Source organism: Bos indicus x Bos taurus, chromosome 28 (genome assembly GCF_003369695.1).
Source record: "Bos indicus x Bos taurus breed Angus x Brahman F1 hybrid chromosome 28, Bos_hybrid_MaternalHap_v2.0, whole genome shotgun sequence".
Taxonomy (NCBI): Eukaryota; Metazoa; Chordata; class Mammalia; order Artiodactyla; family Bovidae; genus Bos; species Bos indicus x Bos taurus.
In genome coordinates this window covers 43,717,330-43,737,516 of record NC_040103.1, presented here as the reverse complement: position 1 = coordinate 43,737,516, position 20,187 = coordinate 43,717,330, and the positions used below count along the sequence as shown (strand labels likewise).

The 20,187-nt window shown below is 46.0% G+C and overlaps 1 non-coding gene across 1 annotated transcript; it reads right to left on the bottom strand.

Annotated features, from left to right (window-relative positions):
- Positions 1–18,208: 18,208 nt before the first annotated feature.
- Positions 18,209–18,315, bottom strand: LOC113885630. The gene has a single exon (XR_003509282.1). It is a non-coding gene; the product is annotated as a U6 spliceosomal RNA (small nuclear RNA).
- Between the last annotated feature and the right edge of the window lie 1,872 nt (positions 18,316–20,187).

Sequence of the window (20,187 nt, the reverse complement as noted above, 5' to 3'; positions counted from 1 at the left end):
ATATAAGTGGAATGACTAAAGGAAGAAACTTACTTATAAGATACATAAATGTGTTTATATAGTGCTAGGCACTGTTTCAAGCACTTTACAAACATTAATTCATTTAATCTTTTTTAGTCAACCTTCATAATAACTTTTTACAGGTAGGGACACCGAGGTATAGAAATTCATTCACAGCCGGAAAGCTCAGAAGTTGTGAAGATAGAATTCAAATGCAGGCTAGTGCCAGCATCCAGCTCTCAGCAACCATGCTGTCCTGCTCCAGGATGAATGAAGATTATGAGATGGCCTAGCTCAATGCGTGACACTTAGTGAGAGCTTAATTATTGTTGCTTTGTATGGATTGGTGCCTTCTTACTGACGATCTTTCTTCTCATTTTATCCATTGTTTATAGTTGTGACCTCATTCTGCTAGGAAAAAGAGTCCTTTCCACTCTGTACTAGAGCCATAGTGGAGCTTGTTAGGGACTTGGGGGGTCCTGGAATATGGCAGCTTGGGGAGAAAGTGAAAGGAAAGCCATAATGCACCTGTGCCCAGGTGATGTCTGGTGTGTGTGTGTGTGTGTGTGTGTGTGTGTGTTTGGGGCAGGGGAGTCCTGAGGGAATGATGTGTGGAGGGTGCTGCTTTGGAGGCAGGCATCAGTCCGTCCTGGACTCTTTTCTGAGAAGGTCATGGACCAAGTCACTTCCAGGGCCTTGCCATTTGTTGCTTCATGGAGACATCTGTTCCCGGAGATGTGAAACGGCCATGTTTCTGTGGAGAAGCAGGTTGATGGTGGTGGCAGCGTGTGGGCGGGGCACCTGCTCCTGATTTATTATTTCTTTGTCTCCAGAAAGCACTTAAGGCTTAGTTCCAGTGATGCTCATGAGCTCTCTGGATTCCAGTACTGGGAGTGGGGGTGCAGTTTACCCTGCCCTCGCTATCCCCTCCCTTGTGTGCTTCCTCAGGAGGGCCTCAGGGCCTCGGCATCACTTAATTAATTTAGGCTTCCCTAGCCACATATTTTCAGATTCAAAGGAACAGAGCGGCCCTGTCAGCCTTTCCCGGAAGCCTGTGAGTCTGGTGGCTGGAAGCCAGAAGGACTACGTGCCCGCCTGCCCTTGGCCAGCCCATCCTTAGGGGCCAGACCTGCCTGTGCACAGCATAGCTAGGCTCCAATGGGAAAAGAAAGGGGTTGTAGTTCCTGCGCTGCGTGTGGGACTCGTAACTCCTCTGTACAGCTCCCAGAGAGGGGGCTGCCCCGGCCTGCTTTCCTGTAAATCATTGAGTGGAAGCAGAGCCTCAAAATCCCCTTTGTCTCTGCCCCTTCCACTCACTTCTCACCCCAATCCGATGAGTTTCTCAGGTTTATCTCCCTCCTCCATCAAGATCACCCCTTCTCCTGGCCCAGACACCATATCTTCTCCTGCACTGGGGCAGCCAGCTACCCGCTAACCTGTCCCTTCCCTCCTAACCCGGCCTACTCACTCCTGCATGGATGCCAAACTTCTTTTCTCTGTAAAGTTTCTGGCACATTCTCAGGGACCAGCAGACCTTGCAGGGCCCCTGCTGCCCAGGACTACAGTCCAGCTTCTTCTCCCAGCCTCGTGACTTCCCACCACGTTCCCCCAGCCCCTATCCTTCCTGTCTTCCCGGATGGCCACAGGAGCTCCCACCTCTGCACTTTGAACGGGACGTTCTCTTGGCCCAGCCCAGCTCTGCCTCTCGTTCGTTTTTATACTTCCCTGAGTCCTGAATTAATGTGAATGACCTCTTTTTCCTCTCACCTTGAATTCTGTTGTGTCTTCTACTCCTCTTCATGAATTTATCACACATGGTGTTGGACTTCTTCCCCAACACCCAGCTGGAAGCTTCTTGAAGGCAAGATCTGAGTCTGGGTATCTAATAACAAGATTTTGCTTTGTACACATTCAGCAGAGTGCTGGTCATAGGACTTTGCATAGGAACTGATGGGTCAGTGGTTTATTAATCCATCTCTACATTTATTAAAATGAAAATTAATCACATAAATAGTACATAAATAGAAATTGCTTGTAGAGATGGCTCATAGAAATTAGGGCATTATAAATGTTTCTTTCTGGCTCCCAACCCTGGTTTGTTCTATTACCTCACAGATACTACCACTGTTACTGTTTTTAATATGTATTTTCCAAGCCCTTTCTAAACCCTTTCTATACATATCCATGAACTCATATAAAATGTAATATAAACAGCCTCTATATTTAAATAAACATATTTTTACATAAATGCTGTTATATATGTATCATTCTGCAGTTCTCTCCTTTTCCACTCAACAATGTATCCACTTTAGTCTACACAGAAATAGCATGAGTTTCTTAGCTGCTGCACAGCATACACCAGTGTTTATAGCTCTTTCCTTAGGCAGACATTGGGGTTATGTTTAATTTTTACATGTGACAATGTTGTATTGAACCTCCTTGGGTTTCTATTGGAGGCGCTTTCCCCAGAGGTAAACCAACTTGGTAGGTATGAGCAATCTGTGTGCTTTTTAGATTTGAAAAGAAATTTCCAAATTGCCCCCCAAAATGACTGTAGAAGCGTAGACCCTCACGAAGCAGAGGACACAGCCTTCGACACCCTCGCTAACAGTCACTCTTTTCTTTCTCCATTCTATCAGTCTCATGGGGGATAAAAATGGTGTTCGTTATTGTTTTAATTATATAGTTGTTTTAATTGACATCTTTTCATGTGTTTATTGAGCATTTGTATTTTCTTTTTTTTGTAAATTTCCTGTTAGTTTTCTTCCCCATCTATTAGAGTCCTCGTCTTTTTTTCTTCCTGAGCTGTAGTAGTTCTGATTAAATAGAACATCATCATTCAATAGAATAGCCTCATTAAGTAATATCTCTTTATTCTGGACAGGTCCATTGTGGCTGTAACTGATACTACTTCTTCACTACTAGAAATGATCAGTTGTAGTTATTGGGCAGGATAAATCAGAGTGGGTGTGGCAAAGTGCCACACCAATTAAAACCCTTCATAGCATCTTCATCTTAATGAGAAAGAGTCCAAATTGTTTAGCTTGACATAAAAGGTCCTCTATAATTCATCTACCTCTGTGGTCTCAATATGATGCCTAGGTTTGATTCCTTATTCCATCACCTATCCAACCTTAAGTAAATTTACTTAAATGCTCTGGATCTAGTTTCCATCATTTAAAAAACTGTACAGAGTTGTCTGTCCTCTGCAAGTTCCTGACTCTCTAACCTTGTGCAAATTGTGTAACCTCTCCAACCCTACTTACACCATCTGTAAAATGGGTGGCTTGACAATGCCTCACAGGGTTTTGTATTCTTGGAATGAGATTCCTTGTGAAGTGAGTTGATGCTGTTGTTATTTATACCTCTCCCTAGCTTCCTAGATGACTTCTGCTCATCTTTTATGATCAAAATCAAGCCACTTTGTCCCACCTTCCAAATAAAGCTGATTTCTTCTTCCCTTGGGCCAGTATTAGGTTTCTATCACTGTATCTGTCATATTGTATCATGAGGATGTGTTCACACGTCTGTTTTCTCTACCAAGGTGTGGGTCCCTGTGGGATGAGTCTGAGGTGGCTGGGTTGTGCTCAGCACTTGGTACACAACACCCTCAGTAGATGACTATGCAGTGGAAGAATAAAACTGTTTATCACTTTTGAAAAAGGATAGGCTTTCTCATTGTGCCAAAATTCTGTTGAGCCTGGAGTGGATAGAGGGACACAGAGAAAAGCTTAAGTGTTCCTGAAAAATACTCCAGATATACCCTGGGGAAAGCCAGGAAACGGATTTGCTTTAAGGCATATTGACAATGCAGCCTCACTGAAAATCTCCCCTGATTGAACAGTCAGGCAGGCAAAAGATATTCAAGGGAAACTCTGTGTTTTATATTCTGAGTGGCTCTGTTGAGAAAACCAAGAAGATCAATGAAGACTGCCAGCCATCTCTCTTGGGTTTGGAGGCTTGTCTTGATCCAAAAAGGGAGCATTGATCAGTCCATTGTCAGACGTGAGATGTGTAGGTTTAAGGCAGAGAAGTCTTGGCAATCAGCATGGAGGGAAGGTGGAGGATTACCCCGGAAGGATGTTCCTTGCAGGTGTGTGCTGCACAGGGCCACAGCCTGCTCGAGTGCACCCAACACCCAGCACACTCTCTGCACACAGAAAATCTCAGTGAAAACCCAAAGGTGATACCTGCTTTGGAGCAAATTGTTCTGAATGGGTATGCAGTGACCATCTTTACAGAGAACCAGGGAAATTCCCTGTGCTCAGGTAATGTGGCCACACTTTCAAGATCATCTGTCTTAAAGCCTTTGAAAATGGATTCCCCTCTTGGAGACCTCTGGTGTGGATGGTGGGGCCCTCCTCAGGTGAGAGAGCCAACCACACAAGGCTTGCATACTACATACCCTGAGGCTCCAAGTCACTGGGGAGGGATGGGCCTGAGTTGTGAACAGGGGGCTGGAGAGGGCAGCAGTATTATAAAATCAGCCCGGTTTTCCTGACTTGTGAGTGGCCAGAAGTTGGTCCTTTCTCAGGCTGTCTGCCAGCACCTTCTCCAGGCATATCTGTGATGTAAGAGAGGTCAGCAAGGAGTCCTAGTGTGATCCCTGGCCCTGTGCCAGACACAGTAGAAGGCTTTTACCGTTATTAGCTTCCAATATCATAACACCCTTGTGAGCTAAGTGTTCTTCTAGGCCAGCCCCATTTTATAAATTGGCAATGCAGGGGCTTGAGTAATGTGCCAAGGTCACAAGGCCGTCTGACTCATGCCCGTGGGTTTATCCATCTGACCATGTGACTTCCGTGCTTTTTGGGGGGTGCGGAAATTTTTCTGTGACCTCCAAAGCCCTGCTCGTTGCCCTTGACATATGTGCAGAGTCATGGCCACCATCCTTCCCTGGGCACCGGGGACCAGCCAGCCAGATACAGAGGCTGCACCTGTCTCCTCCTTCTCCAGACATTCTGACCTCTGGCCTTATTATCTCATGCTAGGACTGTTGCAGTAGCCTCATAGCAGATCCCTCTCTCTTCAGTATTGCCAGTAGGTCCCGGGCCCCCAAACTGCTCTCACAGTCAACTCTTTACAACATGAATCTTCCCTATAGTAGGCACTCAACAGATATTTGTTAAATGGGTCATCCTGCTTTAAATTCCTGTTTCCTAGGGCCAAGTTCAAAAGGTAACCTTGACTTTCAAGGCCCTCAGTATATGACTTCATGTCCTCTTCTTGCTGTTTCTCTTGGCGCTGTTTGCCACACACGCAGAGCTGCCTGTCCTGGACACCAGGGTCCTGACATGCCACGATGCCTGCCACCCATGTTTTCTTTCCCAACAGAGTAGGCTGAGAAACAGGGTCCTCACCACAGGGAATACCTTGGTCCGTGTGCACACACCTTGAGCCTAGCACTTGGAAGATGGATTCCAGGCTTTGGTTGCATGTCTTCCCCCAGCTTGGCCTGTATTTAATCCATCTAATGTCTCCCAAGCCCACAATGTTGCCTCATAGGCAGAAAAATATCTGGGGATGGTCGGTGCCACATCCACATGCAGATGTGCACCAAAGCCTCCAAAGCGAGGCACACTCTTGTTTCTGCTCTGTGTTAAACTCTGGTCACAATCCACTAACCTGGTTTTACAACCAGAAAAATAGTGGTTGGTGACTCGCAGGTTGAAAACTTGACACTGGCTCACTTATTCAGCCAGTGTATCTCATGCATGGGCGGTGACTCTCTCAGATCTGTCCCCACCGGGTCCCCAGCACCTGGCACCATGACTGTGGAACAGAGAGTGGCTTTCTGGGGGAGACATTTGTGGGAGGAAAGTGAGAGTAGTTCAACCCTTTCTTGTTGAAGCACAAAGACCTTAAAATACAACTGAAGAGCTTAGGGAGCCTGTACTGCAGACAGGTGATAAGATGGGGTCCTGAAGGGGAGAAAGTCTAGGCCACTAAGTTGGGCCCAAACTCCTGGTGATGTCTTGGGAGGTTTTCCATAAAAAGCTTCTATCTTGGTGGAAAGAGCTGCCCACTTGGGGCACAGACAGGTGGCCCAAAACACCTCTGACTGACAGTAACTCCAGCCATACTGATCACTCGGGTCAAGTCCCATAGCGAGTCCTGACTTAGGGTGGTCTGAGTAGGGGAGGGGAATCCCCTGCATAGCCCTGTAACTGTGGATGGTGACACTGGCAGGGACAAAGAGACTTCATAGCCAGAGACATAAACGCAGTTGTGTGGGGACCTCTCCCTATGTGGATGTGGGTACCCGGAGGCTGTGGGGAATATCATCTGACTCAGTTAAAAGCATGATCAGCTTTGAGCATCAAGAAACTAACCAGAGCATTGTTTTCCCAGGTAATTAAGATGCTATTAATTAAACTCCCATTTTAAAGCTAGTTTCAAACTAATTCTTTATGACACATGAGCACACCCCTCATAAGGATTGTCCTTATCTCCTCTGGGCTGTAATGGCTCAGCTGGGGGCCAAGCCATTGGCTGGCACAGAGTGGACTGTCCGTGGGTTTGTAAATGAATAAATGACAGGTGGACCAATGCCATTTCCTCACTTGAACATCTCAGATGCCATCTGGTAGCAGACGGTGTGACCTGGAACGTTCTTCTTGTCTGATCCCAGAGATTGAGCAAATTCCAGCCTCCCTTGTGGAGGTTTCGTCTGCATAGTTGAAGGGCTCACAAAGCCTCTGTCCTTCTAGTGACGGAAAAAGGGGGTGGGGCAGGCACACCCCAACCTGTGCAGTGGGAGGAGGAGACCAAGGTCATGCTCTAAGGCAGATGTTCCAGATGGGAGTCCAGGCAAGGGGACTGGCGGAGGGAGTGGGGCGCTGGAGTCCCGAGGCCTGGGTCTTCAGCAGAGGGTAGTGTGCCAGGGCTCCAGGGAGCCAATTGGCTTTTCATGGCTAATTGAACGGAGCAATATAAGGATCCCTGTGTTTGGGATTTCTCTTAAGGATACAGTCACAGATGTGGAATGACTGGTTCAAACGGTAAGATCATTTTTATGTGCTTTAATTTGTATAACCAACGGCTTTCTAAAAGCAAGATGTGGATCCCATTCCCACTGTGAGGGTGCTTCTTTCCACCCTGACAGCACCCAGGGTTATTACCTTAAAAAACGAGCAAGCTACCTGGGAACTATGCCGTCTTGTTTAATTAATGTCCTTGATAATTAGATGTGAGCACCCTGCCTTCTGGTCTAGACCCCATCCTGGCCAAAGCTGGCCTGTCCTCCGAGTGCCTGCTTCACCTGCCTCAGGCCCTTCGCACCTGCTCTCCTCGCTGCCTGGAAAGTGGTCCATCTGCGTGCTTATTCCCTTGTCTTCTTCCCATCTGCACTTAATGACGAAGCCTTCCCAGACCACCTTGCTTAAAATTGCACCTGAGTACTTCTCATCTCTCCCTGGTTACTTTATTTTTTCCAATGTGCCTGTCACCATAGGCACAGTTTATAGATTATGTTGACTGTCTGTCTCCCTTCCCTAGGATGGATGTTCCAGGAAGACACATGGAAAGGGAAAGAAGGAGAGGGTGCAGAGCTGAATGTAAGCTAGAAAGAGAGAAGTCATGCCCTCCCCCACCAGAACCTACCCCTGGCCCCCCAGACCCTGGGACCCAGCAACGACTGCTCAGCTGGAGTGGAGGGAGGAGCTGAGGGTGGTGAAGAATGGGGTGCCTCTTGGGGCCTGACGTCTCTTCTGCTCTTTGGGGGGTCTGGGAGCATCTCACTCACCCCGTCCCCCAGCAGAGTGTTAATGCAAGGGAGACCTCCGGGACATTCTCTGCCTCAGCTGCAGTTTGAGTGACAATGCATGGGGTTGAGTACACAGTACCTCTGACAGGGACGTGTCAGAGGGGAAGTGGCCTGGGTGGGGCACTGGAGGTGATAGGCACTGGCACCTTGAGGGGCTGTTGAAGTAATCCAAGGGAAGGGTGGGAAGGAGATTGTCCCAGGAGAAAGCCAGGCTTCAGTAAAGCCCAGAGGTGGAGCGGGTATTTAAGGGAAGCATAATGGAGGATTCATCCAAGAACCAGGTAGTGAAGGAAGGGCTATGCTGAGCCAACGACTTGTGACTTTGAGAAGCGAAGCAGGAGGGGAGAGGGTTAATGGCATCTACCTGCTGCTGGGATTATGAAAGTGCTGAGACACAGCCCAAGTGTCCTGAGCTGTGACCTTAACTAACCTCTGTCCCCCCAGTTGCTGGTGGTCCAGACTGCCCTTCAGCCTATCCAGGGACAAGCCATCACTGAGATTGTCACCTGGCCCTTTTGCCTGGGGGGTATGTGTCCTTCTGTCTCAGAGCCTCTGGCTCTCAGGCCTTGATTCCTGAGTTCCTCCTCCCCTGCTCAAGACAACTGGGCTGGAAGGCTGCATCAGCAGAGAGCTGGCCACAGCTCTTTAGAAGAGAGTAGGTCAAAACCAGGCCTGAGCAGAAATGAGAGCTGCCAGGGTGAAGCCTGGGTAGGCTCTGTCTTAGTGAAAATCAGAGCTCACACCTTGCGAGTGGAGACACTCCCTTAGCAGTTGGCCCCAGGCTGGGAGACGTGCATCCCAGTTTCACTCACTGGGAAGGCAAGGCCGTGTTCTCCAGCAGCCAGACCTGAGTGAAGGAGCCCAGACAGTCTCTGAATGGCTCGTTCCAGAGGCCTGGAAACCCCAGGAGACCGGAGGAGCTGCCGAGAAGCCTCTAGCCTCCCAGTGTTCTGAGTAACCCAGGCATCAAGCTCCGTGGAACTGGACAAGCGGATTCTGCTCTTGACTGATGGAAAGACAGGTGACACCGTGAATTCTTTGGGAGGTCCCCCCTTTTAGTTGGTTCTTCAGCATCAGAGGCGGGATGTGGCGATCTTTGGGAGGCAAAAGCAGGGAGAAAGCTGCCAGCAGAGCTGCTTTGGCCTCGCTCTGAATCTGGAAGGCCTGACTGAGGGCTTGAGGTGAATGAAGGGTGGGCTCTGGGGCATATTTATGGACAGGAGGGCCATAACTGGTCTATCTTGGGAGGGGGGCTCACCCCGTGAATAGCTGCAGAACTGGCAAGGCCAGAGGGGACATCGAGGCTGGGGAGAGGACAAGGAGCCAAAGGTGCCCTAAGAAAGTAGGTGAAACCAGGGGAAGGGGAGTGGGGAGCGGTGCAGGAGGAGGAGGGTGCGACCAACATGCAGCCACAATCCTGATGGCTCCCTCACCCAGCACTTGCCACATGCTGTACCCAGAGCAACTTCCCATAGCTGCAACATTTACTCCCCAGCCACTCTGTGATCCACAAATTCTTGTCTGAACCGCAAAGCCTTGGGGGTTTTGGAATTGAAAATCTTTCTTATTTTAGCAAAAAAAAGATAATGCATATACTGCATGTTTTCTAAGTTTCCAGCCCCTCCACCCCGGAAAAGCCCCCTATAATCTAATGCATCAGTATTTTCTGCAGGGAAATGTGTGAACAGCCAACATTTTGGTGCATCAATAGAGACCATAAGAAACAGAAAAAAGGCTCATGTCAGTTCAGACAGGTTTTGCCACCCACTGAGTTAGCAATGGCACCCCACTCCAGTACTCTTGCGTGGGAAATCCCATGGACGGAGGAGCCTGGTGTGCTACAGTCCATGGGGTTGTGAAGAGTCAGACATGACTGAGCGACTTCACTTTCACTTTTCACTTTCATGCACTGGAGAAGGAAATGGCAACCCACTCCAGTGTTCTTGCCTGGAGAATCCCAGGGACGGGGGAGCCTGGTGGGCTGCCGTCCATGGGGTTGCATAGAATCGGACATGACTGACGTGACTTAGCAGCAGAGTTAGGTCAAGACAGATTTTGCAGCCACGTGAGTTTCAAGCCATCTCTTGGCATTTAGTTCTTAGATTTTGAAATGGCAGATTAGAGATTGTGGGTCTACTCATCCCCAAACTGAGGTTCTGAGAGGTATCGTGACGGCAGAAGTAGGAAGTGGCAGATCTGGGACGCGGGGGCAGGCTCTCTAATTCCAGTAACAGTCTCTGAACCTGCGCAGCAGTGGAGGGGCACCTACTGTTGTTCTTAACAGCATGTCTGCAAGGCCACTGAGGAGGTGATGCTAAGAAACTGACTCCTAAAATCCCATATGGCCAGACACTTGGCTGTTTGGAATCCTGAGCAAGAACGGGACATCCTGGTAGACACAGGAGGACCCAGGTCAGAGGGTGGCTATGATTCAGAATCAGTCCCATCTCCAACCCAAGTTGGGGCCCCAAGAGAGGGATTATCAGACACAGCATCCCACATGATCTTACCTTTATGATTTCTAAGAAAATGGGACCCTAGGTTCCACCTCTCAGAGAGGAGCCCGCTACTCACAGCCTTTCTGTGACTTGGTTGTGTCAAACACTGCTTTGTCTAGATGTGCTCCTATGCTCTTCCTTCCCCTAAACCCCCAGGAGCCCTGCTACTCCCCTGGTAGCATGCCCATGGTTCCCTACCCATGGCGGGCAGCCTCCCTAGTTAACCATCCTAATTTTATTGGGCTATGATTGTGCATCCCTCGTGGTCTTTATCCCATGGGCTTTGTTATCACTGATTAACAGAAAAGTCTCAAAGCCCTTTCCCACATGCAGTTTTATTCAACCCCCATTACAGACTGGTGAATCAGGTGTTATTACCTGCCCCCATTTTACAGATGAAGAAGAGGAGGCTTGTGTTGGGGTACATGGTGGGCTACAAGATCTCATGGTCAGAAAGCGCTGGAGCCAAGATGCAAAGTCGTGTCTCTGACTGGGAACCATGCTCTTCCCTCCTCCGTGTTCCAGGGGGAAGGCCTCCGAGGCTGATGGCGTCAGCTTGTCACTCACTCAGCACGTGGAGCCCCTCCTCTCTACCCTCAGGAGGCAGGTCAAACTGGGTTTCTCTCGAAAAATAAGAAACTGACCACTCAGGGCCCTCTTTTTCTCCCTGCAGCAGCCCGCTTAGCCAAGCAGCAGCATCCCCATATAGACAGGCCATGCGGTCCCCAGCCTCTCACAGGCCCCATCTGGCTACTGCACTAACTTCTGTTAGTCCGCTGCATACCGTGAGCATCTGAGCTTGTCATCTCTGCTTCTGACAAACGTCTCTGGCAAAATGGACAGCGATCTTCTTTTACATACTTCTTGGCACAGAAAGCTCATTGCTTCCTAAGGGAAGGGAAGACATGCAGAGAGCCATGTGGGTACTATACATCATGCTAGAGATTGCTTGATAGTGCAGTAAGCCTGAGAGAAATGCAGTTTTAGCTCTTCCATTTCACAGATGTAGAAATTGAGGCTTGGCAAGACTTGGTGATTTGTGTAGATCCTGCAGAATGTGGGGTCACCAAGACCAGACTGTTCCAGCCTGTCTTCTTCTGAAGCCCCTGCTCTTTCAGCTGCTGCGCCCAGAGCTCGTTCCAAGGCTCTGTGGACAGTATCATCTCCATCTCATCACCTCCCTCCACTCACTGCTGGTGTGATATCCCCGTGGGGTGTGACTGTGAATGCTGCCCGGGCTTTCACAAGAGAAACCAGGGCTGGTCAGATCAGGATGTTCCCTCTAATTTACTAACTGGGAGACCATGGAAAGAGAGAGGTGCAGGGTGTATAAGGTCTGACTGCCAGCACCAGGGTGCGGAGGGGCCAGGACCCAGGAATGCAGATCCTGCTTCCTGGGGTTGATCACAGGGTACTTTTCCAAGAGGAGAACCAAGATTCAGGGAAGTTGCTATCTGCGGGTCATCAATGTGAGAAGCATTGAGGTGAGAGAAGGAGGTTAAGCTGCAGACAGGACAGTCACCGTTCCCAGGCTGGGAGGACAAGGGGATGAAGGTGGCCAGCCTGGGAGCTGTTCCTGTAGACACAAGGCTGTGACCTGTCCATCCCTGTGTCAAAGCTGGAGACAAGGTTTAAAGCGGCAGGCTTCCAGGTCTGACATAGAGTCAGTCGCTTTTTATTTCCTTTAAAAATAAACAGTTTAAAAAGTCTTAATTTATCTACATAAAAAATTGTAATATATAGTGGAACTATATGTAAGTTTGTTCCGTATTTTCCAGGTCTCCTGTAAATGTGTTATCATATCTTTGTAATTTAAAAAAATTTAAAAAGAAGTAAAAAAAAAATCCACTAGGAAGGAAGAACCATGAAGGCAGATAATGAAAAACATATGTAATGTTTCTAAACGATTCTATGTAACTGAATCACTGCTATATACTTGAAACTAACACATTGTAAGTCAACTGTGCTTCAATAAAAATGTTTTTAAAGTAAAAAAAGCCGTTTATTGGCTAGGCAGAAGCTGTTTGGTGAAATAAACATGAAATCAACTCCTGTAATAGTACCTGCCAATTTCAGAGAAAACTGAGCTGGGCTTGGATGCAGGGTGTCCTGAGCAGGTACCAGAATCTCCTGGAAAGCTTGATAAAGTGCAGAGTCCTGGGCCCTACCACCAGCAGTTTCTGATTCACTGGGTTTGGGATTGTATTTCTAACAAGGTCTTAGCTGGGCTTTGCTCTGTTCCCTAAACAGGCGTCTGGTCCAGAGACCACACTGGCCTGGATGATTCCATTACTGGCCTTTGGTGCCACTGTCTGGCTGCTCTTGAGAATGACATGTTCTCCCTCTCATGGTATCAACATTCTTGGACAACTGTTTCAACAAAAGCTGGGAATGTGCTGACCTCTGTCACCTTCTCCCGGGCAGCACTGTGTCTACAGTGACAGTCACGAAACATCGCCTTCGTCCTCTTTGGAGCACTAAGCACAGCACACACATCGCACATTTGGGGCAGAAAGAGACAAAGATTTCCCCCAATTTATCTATTGAGGCATATAGCAAGAGAGCATGCAAGCGGGATTTCTAAACTGACTTACGCATGCTTTACCATATATAATTCATTCAAAGTATTCCATAAATAAAACAAGCAGAATTTTTAAAGAAAGAGGATTTCATTATATGTGGCATATAAAAAAACATGATACAAACGAAACTTATTTATAAAACAGAAACAGACCTACAGACACAGGAAACAAATTGATGGTGACCAAAGGAGAAAGAGGAGGGTATAATTTAGGAGTTTGGGATTAACATACGCACACTACTATACGGGGAAATAGATGGGGAAACTGTGGAAACAGTGTCAGACTTTATTTTTGGGGGCTCCAAAATCACTGCAGATGGTGACTGCAGCCATGAAATTAAAAGATGCTTACTCCTTGGAAGGAAAGTTATGACCAACCTAGATAGCATATTCAAAAGCAGAGACATTACTTTTCCAACAAAGGTCCGTCTAGTCAAGGCTATGGTTTTTCCAGTGGTCTTGTATGAATATGAGTGTTGGACTGTGAAGAAAGCTGAGCGCTGAAGAATTGATGCTTTTGAACTGTGGTGTTGGAGAAGACTCTTGAGAGTCCTTGGACTGCAAAGAGATCCAACCAGTCCATTCTGAAGAGATCAGTCCTGGGTGTTCTTTGGAAGGAATGATGCTAAAGCTGAAACTCCAGTACTTTGGCCACCTGATGCGAAGAGTTGACTCATTGGAAAAGACCCTGATGCTGGGAGGGATTGGAGGCAGGAGGAGGAGGGGACGGCAGAGGATGGAATGGCTGGATGGCATCACAGAGTGAGTGAACTCCGGGAGTTGGTGATGGACAAGGAGGCCTGGCATGCTGCAATTCATGGGGTCGCAAAGAGTCGGACACGACTGAGTGACTGAACTAAACTGAACTGATATATAAAATAGATAACTAATAAGGACTTACTATACAGCACAGGGAAAGGGAAAGTGAAAGTGTTAGTCACTCAGTTGTGTCCAACTGTTTGCAACCCTTGAACTGTAGCCTACCAGCCTCTTCTCTGTCCATGGGATTTTCCAGGCAGGAATACTGGAGTGGGTTGCCATTGCCTTCTCCAGGAGATCTTCCCAACCCAGGAATAGAACCCTGGTCACCTACATTTTAGACAGATTCATTACTGTCTGAGCCACCAGGGATGCCCCAAATCAACTATAATTTTTTTTTTTTTTTAAAGTGGCTTTCAAACATCTACTTGAGACAGAAGATAGATGTCTACCTTTCTCAAAGCAGATCCCTAGACCACTTTTCTTTTGGAAGACACATGGAGGTCTGGCATGCGTTGCTGAAGAACAAGCGGACAGTCCATCTGTCCCCAGGAGAGGAAAATTAAGTTCCCAGCTGTGTTCAGCACTATGAGAAACATATAAGGCATTTACATACAAGGCATTTCCCTGGGATCTCTTATAGCAAGGCTTCCCTGGTGGCTCAGACGGTAAAGTGTCTGTCTACAATGTGGGAGACCCGGGTTCTATCCCTGGGTTGGGAAGATCCCCTGGAGAAGGAAATGGCAATCCAATCCAGGACTATTGCCTGGAGAATCCCATGGACAGAGAAGCCTGGTAGGCTACAGTCCATGGGATCGCAGAGTCAGACATGACTGAGTGACTTCACTTCACTTCTTATAGCAAGTAGCATCATTATTTTATTTGCGTCGGGGAAATGCTGACATCCAATGTCAGGCTATTCAGTGATTGAAATTTGACCTTGTTTTGCCTAATTTCTAATTCCTCCAAGCTCTTTGACTTCTGGCAGTGGCACATCATTTTCTGCAGGTATTTCAGGTTGGGGATGAAGGGCAAGGTCCTGAACCACATTAAACAAAGTGGAACAGTTTTGGTTTGGGTTAGTTGTTGTTCTTACTGTGTTTTATTTTACTGCAGAGCTTTTTGGAAACTTTCATGAGCTTATCCAGTGATTTCCAAACTATATGCATAAGTGTAAAAGACGTATTTCATAGCCTGGAGTATCTTGGTGAATGTCCCATGTGTACTTGAGAAAAATGAGACCTTTTCCATGGAGCCTTCTACAGGTGTCACACAGGTCAAGTTGTTGAGAATGTTCGTATCTGCCATGTTGCTAATTTCTGTGTACTTGTTTATGAATTATGGAGAGAGGAGTATTGAAATGTCTGAGTATAATGTAGATTTGCCTGTTTTTCATTATAGTTCTATCAGTTTTACTTCATATATTTTTAAGTTCCCTTGTTAAGGGTCATAAACGTTTGAGTGTTATGTCCTCCTGATAGGTCGACCCTTTATCTTTATGAAATGCCGTTCTTCATCCCTGATAGTATTTTTGCTCTGAAATCTTCTTTGTCTGATGTTGATACAGCCACTGCAGCTTTTTCGTTTGACTAGTGTTAGCATAGCGTATGCTTTTTTCCACCCTAATGTTTAATCTATTTCTGTATTTATATTTAAAGTGCATTTCTTTCAGGCAGCATGTAGTTTTGGTGTTGCTTTTTTAATCCAGTCTGACAATCTCTGACTTTAATTGGGTGTTTAAACCATGTACATTTAATATGATTTTTGATGTGATTCAGTTAAAATCTATCATCCTGTTTGTTTTCTATGTATCCTGTCTGTTCTTTGTTCCCTTTTAACTCTTTTCATGCTTTCTTTGGGTTGAATATTTTCTAATATTCAATTTTATCTTCTCTGTTGGCCTATTAACTCTTTGTTTTGTTATTTTAGCAGTTGCTCTAGGGTTTATAGTATATATGTTTAACTTAGTCTACTTTCAAGTCATATTAGACTTTTTCGTATACAGAGGTGGGTTTCTACTGGGGACAATTTTGTCCTTCAGAAGATAGCATGATCTAGAGACTAGGGCCCTCTAATGGACAGAAGACAGGGATGCTTCCCAAAATCCTGCAATGCATGGAGTAGTCCCTCACAATGAAAAACTATGCAGTCCAAAATACTAACCGTGGTGGAGAAATACTGACATCAAGTATAATAACCTTATAAGAGTGTATTCTCTCCAATCTGTATTCTGTTGTTGCCACTTTTTACATTTACATATGTTATAAATTTGATAACGTATTGTCTTCATTTTTGTTTAAACTATTATCTTTTTAAATTTTTATTTTTATTTATTTCTATTGGAATATAGTTGCTCCACAAAGTTGTGTTAGTTTCTGCTGTACAACAAAGTGAATCAGCTACATGTATAGGATTGATGCTTTTGAACTGTGGTGTTGGAGAAGACTCTTGAGAGTCCCTTGGACTGCAAGAAGATCCAACCAGTCCATCCTAAAGGAGACCAGTCCTGGGTGTTCATTGGAAGGACTGATGCTGAAGCTGAAACTCCAGTACTTTGGCCACCTGATGCGAAGAGTTGACTCATTGGAAAAGACTCTGATGCTGGGAGGGATTGGGGGCAGGAGGAGAAGAGGACAACAGAGGATGAGATGACTGGATGGCATCACCAACTTGATGAACATGAGTTTGGGTGAACTCTGGGAGCTGGTGATGGACAGGGAGGCCTGGCGTGCTGCGATTCATGGGGTTGCAAAGAGTCGGACACGACTGAGTGACTGAACTGAACTGATACATATATGCCCTCCCTCGTGAGCTTCCTCCCATCCTCCCGTCCCACCCCTCTAGGTCATCACAGAGCACTGAACGGAGCTCCCTGTGTTGGACAGCAGCTTCCCCGAAGCCATCCATTCTACACGTGGTCATGCATATGTGCAATGCAACTCCCTCCGTTCGTCTCCAGCTCCTTAACCCCTGTGTCTCCAGGTCCATTCTCCTAGTCAGCTTAAATAATTAAGAAACATCTTACACACTTACCCATATAGTTACCATTTTTGGTATTCTTTGTATAGACTCAGATTTCTATCTGGTGTTATTTTACTTCTGTATGAAGGATTTCCTTTAGCATTTCTAGTATTGCTGATCTGCTCATGATAAATCCTTTCAGTTTTCATGTCAGAAAAAGTCTTTATTTCACTTTTATTTTTGAAAGGTGTTTTTCATGGGGAATAGACATCTAGATGGGTGTTTCCCCTGCCTTTACTTTAAACCTGTGACTCCGCTGTGCTCCTGGCCACACTGTCTGCAAAGAGAAATCGACAGGCATCCTCATCTTTGTTTCTCTGGATAAAACCTGTCCCTTTCCTCTGACTGCTTTTAAGATCTGCTCTTAATCACTGGTTTTGAGCAGTTTGATTATGATATGCTGATTTCTTCATGTTTCTTGTGCTTTGGGTTTGCTAAACTTCATAGACATATGGGTTCATAGTTTTCATCAAGGTTAGAAAATTTTCAGCCATTATTTCTCAAATATTTCCTGTTCCTCCTTCAATTATACATGTATTAGACCACTTCATATTGTCATATAATTCACTGATGCTGTTTTCATTTTCAAAAAATTCAAATTTTGTACAATTTACTGCAATGTTTACAAATTCATTAATCTTTTTTAAAAATTAATTAATTTTTTGGAGGCTAATTACTTTACAATATTGTAGTGGTTTTGCCATATATTGACATGGATCCGCCATGGGTGTACATGTGTTCCCAATCCTGAACCCCCCTCCCACCTCCCTCCCCACCCCATCCCGCTGGGTCATTCCAGTGCACCAGCCCTGAGCACCCTGTATCATGCATCGAACCTGGACTGGCGATCCATTTCACATATGATAATATACATGTTTCAATGCCATTCTCCCAAATCATCCCACCTTCGCCTTCTCCCACAGAGTCCAAAAGACTGTTCTATACATCTGTGTCTCTTTTGTGGTCTCGCATACAGGGTTATTGTTACCATCTTTCTAAATTCCATATATATGCGTTAGTGTACTGTATTGGTGTTTTTCTTTCTGGCTTACTTCACTCTGTATAATAGGCTCCAGTTTCATCCACCTCATTAGAACTGATTCAAATGTATTCTTTTTAATGGATGAGTAATATTCCATTGTGTATATCTACCACAGCTTTCTTATCCATTCATCTGCTGATGGACATCTAGGTTGCTTCCATGTCCTGGCTATTATAAACAGTGCTGAGATGAACATTGGGGTACACGTATCTCTTTCAATTCTGGTTTCCTTAGTGTGTATGCCCAGCAGTGGGATTGCTGGATCATAAGGCAGTTCTATTTCCAGTTTTTTAAGGAATCTCCACACTGTTCTCCGTAGTGGCTGTACTAGTTTGCATTCCCACCAACAGTGTAAGAGGGTTCCCTTTTCTCCACACCCTCTCCAGCATTTATTATTTGTAGACTTTTGGATCGCAGCCATTCTGACTGGCATGAAATGGTACCTCATTGTGGTTTTGATTTGCATTTCTCTGATAATGAGTGATGTTGAGCATCTTTTCATGTATTTGTTAGCCATCTGTATGTCTTCTTTGGAGAAATGTAAAAATATGAAACACTTCACGAATTTGAGTGTCATCCTTGTGCAGGGGCCATGCTAACCTTTTCTGTATCATTCCAATTTTAATATATGTGCCGCCAAAGCGAGCACAAATTCATTAATCTTTTATACCATGTCTATTCCTCCATTAATCCCATCCAGGGTATATTTCAATTTATACATTATGGTTTTCACCTCAGGAATTTAACTTGGGTCTTTTTTTAAAATAAGTCTCTTTTCTTATTTTTTAATTAATCAATTGTTGGTTTCACCGGGTCTTTGTTGCTGCGCTTGGGCTTTCTCCAGTTGTGGCTCCTCTCTGGTTGCTGTGCGGCGGCTTCTCATCGTGGTGGCTTCTTTTGCTGTGAGCCCAGGCTCCAGAGCGTGTGGGCTTCATGAGCTGTGATGCACGGGCTCAGTTGCTCCATGGCTTGTGGAACCCTCTTTGACCAGGGGTTGAACCTGTGTCCCCTGCATGGCAGGCAGATTCTTATCCACTGGACCATCAGGGGAGTCCTAAAAATAACTTTTTATCCTCATCAGGGATCATGTTCTCCTGCCTCTTTGTGTCATGCATGATCAGTCACGTCTGACTCTTACAGCAGCATGGACTGTAGCCCACCAGGCTCCTCTGCCCAGAGAAGTTTCCAGGCAAGAATACTGGAGTGGGATGCCATGTCCTACTGCAGGGGATCTTCCCAACTCAGGGATAGAACCCAAATCTTTTGTGTCTCCTGCATTCGTGGGCAGACTCTACACTAGCCCCACCTGGGAAGCCCCTGGCTCTCTGCTGCTGCTGCTGAGTCGCTTCAGTCGTGTCCAGCTCTGTGCGACTCCATAGACAGCAGCCCACCAGGCTCCCCTGTCCCTGGGATTCTCCAGGCAAGAACACTGGAGTGGGTCCTGTCTCTTTGAATGCCTGATAATCTTTGACCGGATGTCACACTTGTTAGGTGCTGAATATTTTTTTTTATTATAAATCTTCCTGAGCTTTGTTCTAGGATGAAGTTAATTTACTTGGAGACAGTTTTATCCTTTAAGTTTTGATTTATGATTCGTTAGGTGAGTCTGGAGCAGTGCCCAGTCTTGGGTTAATTATTCTGCTTTATTGAGGCAAGATTTTCCTAAGTATTTCTATTGTGAATTATGAGGTATTCCAGTCAGCCTGGTGGGAGCAGGCATTATTCCAAGCATTGTGTGAGCCCTGGGTATGGTTCCCCCTAACAGTCTTGGATGGCTCCTTTCCCAGACTTGGGCACTTTCCTTACACAAAGGTGCTGGTGAATACTCTGCTAAATACTCAAGAGGGACTCACTGTAAGTCACCGTAGTTCTCTTTTCTCTGGTACTCTGTTCTTAGAACTCTGTCTTGGTTGCCCCCAGACTCTCAGCTCCATGTTCTCAAATCATAAAGTCTTCTGGTTCTGTTTGGGTTCTCTGTGTACTGTGGGCTGAAAAACTCCAGGTGGCAAGCCAAGGCAATAATAGGGCTTATCTCAATTTCTCAGGAATCCCTGTATTTTCTTGTCTGCTGTCCAATATGTTGAAATCCATTGTTCCATATATTTTAATTGAATTTTTTATTGTTCCATGTGGGAGGGTAAATATGGGTCTTAGTATCCCCTCTCAAAATCTTGTTTTGTTTTATTCTGAGTTTCTCATTATTTCTGACCTCTTAGCATCAAGCATAGAATCTGGAAAAGAGTGAGTGATCAACAAACGCTTATTGGATGGGCAGGTGGGTGGGGTATTTTGTAAGGGCTCGTGAATAATTAGATGACTAAAGGCAGAACAGGGTCCAGGTGAGCCGCCAGGATCGGTTATCGTCAAAGAGAATACAAACAACGACTGCTGGCGAGGACGGGGGACCCGAGCTCTCGCAGGCGGTTAGTGCAGCCGCGGTGAGAAGCAGCATGGAGATTTCTCAGAAAACTAAAGTATAATTACTGTATGACCCAGCAATTCCACTCTTTGGGTATATATT